Here is a 9,873-nt window from a genome sequence, read left to right as displayed (position 1 = left end):
TCTGTACAATCTCCTTACTTCTATTCATTCTTTCTTTTAAATCTTCTATATATTCCTGAGTGGTTTTCTTGATAGTTGTATCTTCTTTAGCTTGTTCAAAAGTTATATCAATGGGAAGTTTTGGTTTCCTGCCAAACATAAGCTCATATGGTGATACTTTGGTTGTCTCATGTGGAGTACAGTTGTAGGCAAATACTAGTGAGTTGATGTACTTCTTCCAATCACTTTTCTGTGAGTTTTTGAGAGTCCCTAGCATATCCAAAAGCGTTCTATTGAACCACTGTGGTCCGGAATTACCTTGTGGGTGGTAAATTGAAGTATGAGATTTCTTAATGCTGGTGATTTAACAAAGTTCTTTTATAAGTTGAGATTCAAAGTTAGCTCCTTGATCTGAATGAAGTCTTGTTGGAATTCCGTAATGAATGATGAAGTGATTGTAGAAAGTTTCCGCAGTAGTTTTGGCAGTCTGATTCTTAGTTGGAATAGCTAATGCGAATTTAGTAAAATGATCCGTTATGACAAGTATGTTTCCATATCCTCCTTTTGATGATTCCAGTGTCAGATAGTCAAAACAAACTAATTCCAGTGGAAAGGTTGTATGAACATTAACAAGTGGAGCTCTTGTGTTGGTTTGACTCTTTCTTCTCAGGCATCTGTCGCATTTTGAAACAAAACTATCAATATCTGCTGTCATTCCAGGCCAGTAAAATCTGTCTTGCACCAATCTTCTGGTTCTTTCTTTTCCTGGATGTCCTACATCTGTATGTAATCCGTGTAAAATTTCTTCTTTATAAACATCTGGAATGCATAGTTGCTCTTTCTTGTTGTCATCTTCAGTTGTTTCTCTAAATAGTATTCCTCTTTTAATCTTCAAGTGGTTGAAATTCTTCTTCATAATCTGGTCTTTCCTATCAAAGCGTTTATTTGGAATGGTCTTATCTATCACTGCTATCCTCCATCTGTCTAGTAAAGGGTCTTCTCTTTGCTTCTTCCTTATCTCTCTCATCTCAATCTGGGCCATTGGTTGACTGGGGTCTTCTGTTGCATCTATGATATTAACATTCATTGTTTGAGTCTCTGCATATGGAAAGACTTATTACACCACATATTGGCTCTTCATCATGCTGTTATCTATGGTTGTTCTTTCTTCCTGAACTTGAATGGTTGTATCTATAGGATATCTGCTCATGGCGTCAGCATCTGTATTCTTCATTCCAGGTCGATAATGTATCTCGAAGTCAAATTCTCCAAGCGCTGCTGCCCATCTTTGACCGGTTGCATTCAATTTAGCTGAAGTCAGCACATAAGTCAACGGATTGTTATCTGTATATATGGTGAATTGATTTCCAGTCAAATAATCTTTAAATTTTTCAGTTTCTTCCCATTTTAATGCCAAAAATTCTAGTTAATAAGCTGAGTAATTCTTTTCCGATTTCGAAAGTGATCTTGAAGCATATGAAATAACTCTTTTATGTTCTCCTTGTTGTTTGGTATAGTATCGCGCCAAGTCCTATTGTCGAGGCATCCGTATGTAGCTCAAAGGGTTTTGAGAAATCCGGATATGCCAATATAGGTGGGGATGATAATGTTATCTTGAGCTCTTCAAATATGTCTTGCTCTCTCTTTGTCCAATTCCATGATTTAGTTGCCTTTTTCTTGCATCCTCTCTTTGAAGTGTTGGGAGTATAAGTTCTGCTAGTGGTCTGGTGATTTTGCTGAATCCTTCAATGAATCTTCTGTAATAGCTGGCAAATGAAAGGAAAGAATGTAGCTCATCTGAATTGTTTGGTGTTTACCAATCACGTACTTTCTGGATTTTGTCTGGATCTGTTTCTATGCCTTGACTGCTCACTACATGACCTAGAAATTTGACTCGTTGTTTGAAGAATTCACAATTTTCGGAAACTAGTTTCAGGTTACATGACTTCAGGCGAGTGAGTATGATATCCAATCTTTCAAGATGTTGTTCGTAAGGGTCGCTGAAGATGATTAAATCGTCTAAATAGATGACACAGATTTTCAGGTTGAGGTCTCCAAGATATTCCTCCATTAAGCGTTGATAAGTTGCTGGGGAGTTAGTTAATCCGAACGGCATTTTGTTGAATTCCCACAATCCTAATGGTCCTACTGTAAAGCATGTTCTTTCTTTATGTTCTTGTTCCACTTCTATCTGATGATATCCTGATTTCATGTCGATGGTTGAGAAATATTTGGCTCCATGTAGACAATCAAAGATCTCTTCTATTCTGGGCAATGCAAAGGAGTCTTTAATGGTTATTTCATTGAGCATCCTGTAGTCAACACATAGCCTTAACTTTCCAGATTTCTTCCTAACTAGCACAATATTTGAAGCAAAGGGTGATTTTGAAGGTCTAAAAATACCACATGCCAATAGTTTTTCCAGATGTTGTCTTACTTCATTTATCATTGATGGTGGAATCCTTCTATGTCGTTGCTTGAATGGTGTAGAGTCTAATAGATCAATTCTATGTTTAACCCTGTTACACTGTCTTATGTCTATGTCGGAAGTTGAAAATATGTCCCTATGTTTCATTAAAAGTTGTCGCAGTCTTGTTCTTTGTTTATTCGTTAACGAGTTGTTGTTGTCCAGATTCAATTCTAATACTATTCTGGCTCTTGCTCTGTCTAACTCTTCACCTTCCAATTTATGTAATGCTTCATCTGTGATGTTAACTGTTGTAATTCGCAAAATCATCTCTTTAGGTGAAATTGTAACCGTGTTGGTTGTAAGATTCGATAAGGTTTATCTTCATACAATGGTTATTCCCATATTCATAAATTAACTATGCTGGTGTGACATCTATGAATTCTGGTTTATAGAAGCATCCTCAGTTTCCTTGAAAAATGGCATTTGTCACGGGATGATATATCTCTTTATCAGTATAAACATCAATGGTGATGGTCTCATTTGGCCTTATCAATACTTTATAGGGTGCGGCACTTCTTACAATGGCGATTCTGTTTTTATTGTGTTGCAGTTTTCTCTTTCTAAGCTCGATGGTTCTGAAACACAAATACCATAGTATATAAAGTTTGCTTCTCTGTAAAAATTGGTCTCCAAAATTGTCCTTACATTCCTTTAAAAGTATGTCTAAAATGTTGGTTCCTAAAATGACTGGTGTTCTAGCTGAATAATTAGTATCCGGTACAATCAAAAATAAACAAGTGTGATTCTTGGACTCTGGAATTCCATCCGGTATACTGATATCTGCTTGTATGTATCCTAAATATGGAAGTGTTGATCCGTCAGCACATTCAATATGAATAATCTCTGTGAGTGGCTGCAATTCAATATCTGACAAGTTATTCCTATAAAATGATTATCCAATTACCAATTAAGCTGCAACTGCTTCCTGTATCTAAAAGAGAAGAAGTATTGCGACCATTGATACTGATGTTGGCCTCGTTTGTGTCTCCAAATAATTAAGGATCTTTCTTAACAGTTGTGCTATAGTTCGATCCAACAACTGCAGCACTTACTCGTTTAAATCCTTCTTTGTAACCTTGTCTTGTTTATCCAAATCTTTCAAGTCGGTTCTGCAATTCCTAGCTAGATGGACTCTTTGATTACAACGATAACATGTTCCTTGGAATGTTGTTGATGCGAGTGGTCTTGTTGGTATATACCTACCTCTACCTCTTCCTGTGAAGTTTCCTCTGTTAAAATATCCTCTTCTGTAAGGTCTACTTCCAAATCCATATGTTGTTCTTTGTTCTTCTTTCATGTCCTTTTCTTTCTGAAGGTTATCAAATATTTCATTCAGTTGCTGAAGCATTGATCTGAGTTCCTTCATTCCAGTATTTTCCGCTTTGTCCATCTTTTGTGCTGTGTGACATGTCTTGGTTTTAACATCTGTCTTCATCTCTGCCTCCATCTTCCGTAACTCTATCTTAAATGCGTCATAGTCCGGTATTGTTGCAAACTTGTATTGGGCAATATGTTTCAGGTCGATTCTCAAACCTTGATACAGCACTTGCTTTAAAAGCTCTTCTCGTCTATTTATAGCTCCTAAGTCAATTGCTTGAGAATACAATACAATTCCTCCAATTTCGCTGCATAGGTGTTGATGCTATCTGTACCTTGAGTACATGAATAGAACTTTTTCATAACTGTCTCCTGGCTCTCTATATTTCCATAAGTACTATTCAGTTTCTTTAAAATTTCTGCTACTGTAACACATGTACCAAGTCGTCTAACAATGTCGCTTGCTGTACCTCTCAATGCTCTCCTCATACATAATAATTCTTGTCCCTCGGTAAAAACTTTTTCACTCAGTAAAGACTGTACCTCAAACTTGAATGCTTCATATGTTACATCTCCTTTGTTTTCTTCTCCATAGAAGTTAGATAACTTTGGTAAGTGATATGATCCTGTAAGTCTTATAGGTGAAGCTGATGCTGTGGTTGATGGTAAAGTACCAGTCAAACTTGTATAGTCCGAAGCATCTTCTGTTTTTATCTTTGTACTGGATGTTGTAAGTGTTGGAAATTCAAGACTTGATGATGGTGTTGAATGTGCTTTCGTCAATTTTAATTTATCTGCATTCTTTTCATTTTCCCGTTTATTAAAACGTTTCAAAAATTTCACCAAATCCTCCGCACCTCCAAGTTCCGGTCTAAGTTTGAGTTCATGAAAAACTTCTATCAAATTAACATCTTCCTCTGTTAGATCTACAGATTCCATTTCCTCGGTAGATTTTGAAGTTTTTTCTTCTCCTCCCTCTGCTCCTTTTTGATCATCCATTTTAAAATCAATTTAATTTCAACAATATAAATAAAGCTAATGCAAAAGACTGAAAATTCAAATATATTAATATCAGTAATATTCTGCTCACCAGAAAAGAATTTCTTTTATAATGTAACCCTTTTCAAAATTTAATCAGCATATTCTATTATAATTATCAGTAAATGTTTCCCTGAAATTGCTCAATATTACACTGTTAAATATATTAAGTACCTGAATGATAATAAATTATCAGAATGATAATCAATTATCAATATACTTTGTAAAATAGCAAAATACACTGAACAAAAGTTCTAACCGATCACCCTGAGTTTTCGCTTATATATGAAAAAGAAAAATACCAATAGATCCGACTTTTATTTTATTTCAAAGAGAATTTCATTTACAATGTTCACATGAAATTTCATTAAAATCCAACAACTGATTAGAGCACAATAGCACAATAAAGAAGGTTACCCGTAAAACAAAAAGTCACAACATGTACCATCATTTCATTTAGTATCCGGTATGCCCTCCATTAGCTGCTATTACGGCTCGGCATCTGCCCCTCATTGATGTTATGTAATTCTGAAGTGTTCGTTGTGGAATATTGTTCCAGACCCGTTGGACTTCACGCTCCAATTCACCGATATTACGTGGCGGCTGAGGCAGATCCCTGTCTTTTCAATAAATCCCATACGTGTTCCAACGGATTGAGATCCGGGCTTTTCGATGGCCATGAAAGGAAACTGACATTGTTGGCTGCCAACATGTTATTAGTGGTTCTGGCAACATGACATGGGGCATTGTCTTGCGCCAACAACATACCATGGTTTATCCGTATGTGAGGCAGTAGAATGGGCTGAACAACATCATTCTGATACCCGTGGGCGTTGAGATTACCTCGTATAGGTACGATCACTGTCTTGGTACGCATTGATATGCCTGCCCACACAATCAATGAGCCACCACCGAAATTGTCAACCTCGACGACACAGTTGGCACAATTCCTTTCACCCTGGCGACGGTATACACGTACTCGCCCGTCCGCATTGTGTAGTTTGATTCGTGGTTCGTCCACAAATAACACATTGGGATCAGTCAGTCCTGGTAAATCGAAGATGGTGTCTTGCCCATGTCAAACGATTCCGTCTGTGTCTTGCGGTAAGAATAGGCCCCTTAAAAGGCCGACGGCACGTATCCCGACGGCTCTGAGGCGGTTACGTACAGTTTGTGGTGATATTCGGCGGTTGTTTATGCCAATTGTAGGTGAAGCCGTTGATGTTGCAGGGGTGAAACGATTCCTTAGGTGACTCACGATAATAAACCGATCCTGTCGGCGAGTTGTAACCTTTCTTCTTGGTCTGCGGCGTAAGTCAGAAACGTTTCCGGTCCCTTGATACTTCGTTCAAAGTCTATGGATCGTCGAAAAGGCCCGATTGAAGTGTCTTGCGACCTGAAATAGGAATGAACACATTGAGAATAATAAAATTATAACATTTTTCTATTTAAATAATACTTTATCGATATTTTTAAAAAAAACTTTTATGAACAGCCACTCACATGTCTGATAGAGGCTCCAACATTCAACATTCCAACAGCTACAGCACGATCCTGCATCGACATTCGTGCCATGTTTTATGTTTTTTCACTTATAACGTTAACAAGGATTTATGCAATGTAAAATTTAATACTCACCACGCTCTGCACGAACATTTCGTGTCAAATTGTAAACCGCGCCCTGTTTCCAGCTTGAGTGCATCGACCCGTATTAAATTATTTTTCTTTCCACAAATCGGTAGAAAATGACACAAAAATCACCACTGCAAAATTATATAAGGATCTATTGACCTATTTCATATATAAGCGAAAATACCGGGTGATCGGTAAGACTTTTGTTCAGTGTATACTGTATATATATGCTATGTTTTAAAGTACTTCACCTGTAAAATGTCAGAATTTTGCTAAAATATTCAAATGAAGTGATCAACAAGCTGTTGATAAGCCTATAAGGCTGTAGAAATAATAAACTATCACTTTAATAAGTAAATAAATGAACAAATTTAAAGCAAATATAAACAGTTGAATAATAAAACTGAATTATTTCCAAAAAAATTTAATCTATGTTGCTTATACTTAAGTACAGTATGCTGATAAACCAATCCAGCTTTCTGATTTCCAAGTGTATACTATCACCAAGTGTATAAGGAGATCAATCAATATTTTCTATCAATTTCAATAAAATATCAATGTATACTCAGTAAATATTTTCTAAATTCCAAGTGTAGTAATATTATAATGCTTATAAACCTTTAGGCTTTATGCATGTATGGTGTGGTAGTGGTACCAATCAAAACCAATCACTCTACAAACGAAAGAATTTGTGAACAAATTCAACAAATTTGACACAAAATAATTTTTAAATCTGTAAATAATTACATAAGACAACAATGTAAGTCTTATTTATATTACGGTTTAATTTAATCTTTTTATTTTATTAATAGTCAGCACCTGAAATAAAAGTGTCAAATTGTTTTAAATAAACCTAATATTAATCAAAATCAATATTCCTGAAATTAAAAATATAATTCCCCAATGTAGCTTTATATTAAATCAATTATTTTAAATAATTGCCACTTAATGATAAATTAAATCAATAAAACTAAACTTTCAAACTGTTTTTACAATAATACTACAATATTTCACCCCAGATGACCTATATGCAAATTATATAATTTCTAAATACCCATTTAACCTATTGTTACTAAATATATCTATCAAATGACCTGTAAATGCTTCCCACAATGCTAATTTCCATGAAATGTTACCAAATATAGAAGTCAGGTGGTTGTCACATGGTCAGTCACATGGTCAAAGTTCACAAGCACTGCCCTGTGAGGTCCAGCCCAGATCAATTACACACAGGTTTATGAATGGAACAGCTGATTGTATAAATACCACACTATCAAAACAAAACTACCCAGACTACACAATACACATCAGAATTGAAACTGACCTTGAGTAGGTTAGATTCAATGTAAACAAAGCAAAATATGCCAGGAAATCCAAATACAACTAGAAAAGTAGAACCATAAACTGAAAATGTCAATACAAAAGCAAAGGCAATCGGTGCGTGGCTTGGATAGAATACATATATATGACCACGCCCACTTATTTTTATATTATTTTTTTTTCACTAATTAAATAGTTTTTCATTCAAAATGGTTTTAAAATATCATATTTTCAATAAATCAACAAAGGAAATTTGTTTTTAAAAAATTCATCCATGTATACTATAAATATAGTAAAGATAGAAAGGTTCGCCAGCGGACCTACCACAAGGCCTTATGTTACCTCCCAGATCTTTGTTAATAGACACCAATTTTCACCAATTAAAGTGCAATCTAAGCAGAAATGATTTCTCTTTCGGAAATTTGTACAATATAAGACCAGTTGATACGCCAAATACTAACATTAGCACTGACATTAGTTTGTTATTAAGAAAAAGATCGATTTATATTCAAAATCGTCTACTTTCGGCTCGGTCAAGCGATGGCCGACCTAGACAAAAAGTGCATTTTCGCTTAAAAATTCCATCTTTTGTCTTTTCAACTGGTCTTATATTGTACATTTTTCGAAAGAAAAATCACTTCTGCGTAGATTGCTCTTTATTTGGTGAAAATTGGTTGACAATTAACAAAGATCTGGGAGGTAACATAAGGCCTGGTGGTAGGTCCGCTGGCGAACCTTTCTACCTTTACTATATTTATAGTATATATGGATGAATTTTTTAAAAACAAATTTCCTTTGTTGATTTATTGAAAATATGATATTTTAAAAACATTTTGAATGAAAAAATATTTTATTATTGAAAAAAAAAAATTTATAAAAATAATTGGGCGTGGTCATGTATATGTATACTATCCAAGCCACGCACCGATTGCCTGTGCTACACACTTTATTACATAATTCCACACTATAGTCTCTGGACTACACAATCTGTAAACATATGAAAGCAGTGTAGGAATATGTTATACTCAACTTCCAATTATATATTAATCTAAAAGAAAATGTTACACCCTAATATAGAGAAATATGTCCATACAATGTAGTTTTAAAGGTATATTAATATTTCATGAATTGCAATTGTTTAAAAACATCAAAAGAACCAATGATTGATGAATTGTTTTAAAGAAGCTACAGCATTATAAACATATATGTACTGACTACATGAAGTCATTAATTCCATGATATTTGCAGGAATGAATACTTTTAATAATTCAAACTGAAACTAATTTTAATAGAAAATGAAAAAAATAAAAATTACCAGTAATATTTCTTCTATTGTATTCTTTTGTTCCTCAACTACACCATTTTAGTCTTCTTCATCCTCTTGTCACATGTTACTGAAATATTTGGCTTCAACCTAAATTTTGGAAGTAGAAAAAAACAAATATGCAATCATGTCATAATTTTTATTACATATTAAGACTTCAATTTTTTTCTCTAAGAATGATTTCATTTTCCCTTCATATTTTAAAACAGGTTTCCTGGAAGTTTATTTAAAATCATTTCAGAATACTGAGCTTACAGAATGAAAAATCAAAATATTAAGAACTGCAATTCAATTATAACTTACCATTTATCTGTTCCCAGCAAACACATGACGTTGTTTCAACGTTGCTCAGACGTTAGAGTCCGACGTTGGATAGACGTTGGAATTTAGTTGTATATGAAAGTTTTTTAGACGTCAGAATCCGACGTCAATCCAACGTCATAAAATGACATAAATCCAACCTATATGTAACGTATATACAACTACTTTCCAACCTATTCCCAACGTGAATCCAACCAGTTTCCAACATGATTCCAACCAGTTACTGACGTAATACCAACTAGTTTCCAACGTAATTCCAACCAATTCTCAACATAAATCTAACCCGTTTTCTTTAAATAATTCCCAAATAAAGAGAAAATACAAAACTTTCTATACTCGAAAAGTGATTTTATTATTCAAGAAAGTAATCATAAAAACAATTAAACGAACTATTCATGTAAAACTTACTATACAGTAAATATATTTTTCCAACATATATGCATAACATCAAAAAAGGACTCACTTTTAAATC

The sequence above is a fragment of the Ruditapes philippinarum genome, unplaced genomic scaffold, assembly GCF_026571515.1.
Source record: "Ruditapes philippinarum isolate M1 unplaced genomic scaffold, ASM2657151v2 ctg1898_1_1_1_1, whole genome shotgun sequence".
Classification (NCBI taxonomy): Eukaryota; Metazoa; Mollusca; class Bivalvia; order Venerida; family Veneridae; genus Ruditapes; species Ruditapes philippinarum.
The sequence above is the reverse complement of the archived record's forward strand: the minus strand, read 5'-3'. Positions refer to the sequence as shown.